Here is a 601-nt window from a genome sequence, read left to right on the forward strand (position 1 = left end):
GCGAACCCCCTGCCAGATCCGTGCGGGGCTGCCCGGCTCGCGGCCCGGTGACGCCTCCCCTTTCCCGGAGCCCCTGCAGAGCAGGGCTGGGAGGGCTGGAGCGTGCCCGTGGGCGCTGGGTGGGTGCCAGGCTGTGCGGCATCCCAGCCGCTGCGCCAACGCGTGGGACCTGCATGCGCATGGGGGCCAGCACCGCTCCACGAGGAGCTGAGCCACCAGCCTCCTCCCACACATCTCGCCCCTCCATCCCCATCCCCACACTTTGCTCCTTCCGCAGCTCTGCACCCCCAACAGCTCCGTACCCCTGACACCTCTGTACCCCCAACACCTCCGTACCCTTGCTCCAGCCCCCTTCCTATGGCCACCGAGTGCATGCGCGGGGCTGCGGGGTCATGCTGGAAGATGCTCCCAAGAGGCTGAGGAGCACATCACAGGCGTGTACCCGCTGAGGACGGGGCTGTTGGCATTCTCCACCCCCATGGCAGGGCAGCTGGGGAGAAGGATGCACGCAGGGAGCCAGCTCTCCGAGGAGCATGCAAAGCCTGCAGCCTGCCGCTGGAGCTTCGCCCCCTCTCCCACTGGCTGACACTCATCCCCCCGC

This window comes from Egretta garzetta, unplaced genomic scaffold, assembly GCF_000687185.1.
Source record: "Egretta garzetta isolate BGI_Z169 unplaced genomic scaffold, ASM68718v1 scaffold452, whole genome shotgun sequence".
Taxonomy (NCBI): domain Eukaryota; kingdom Metazoa; phylum Chordata; class Aves; order Pelecaniformes; family Ardeidae; genus Egretta; species Egretta garzetta.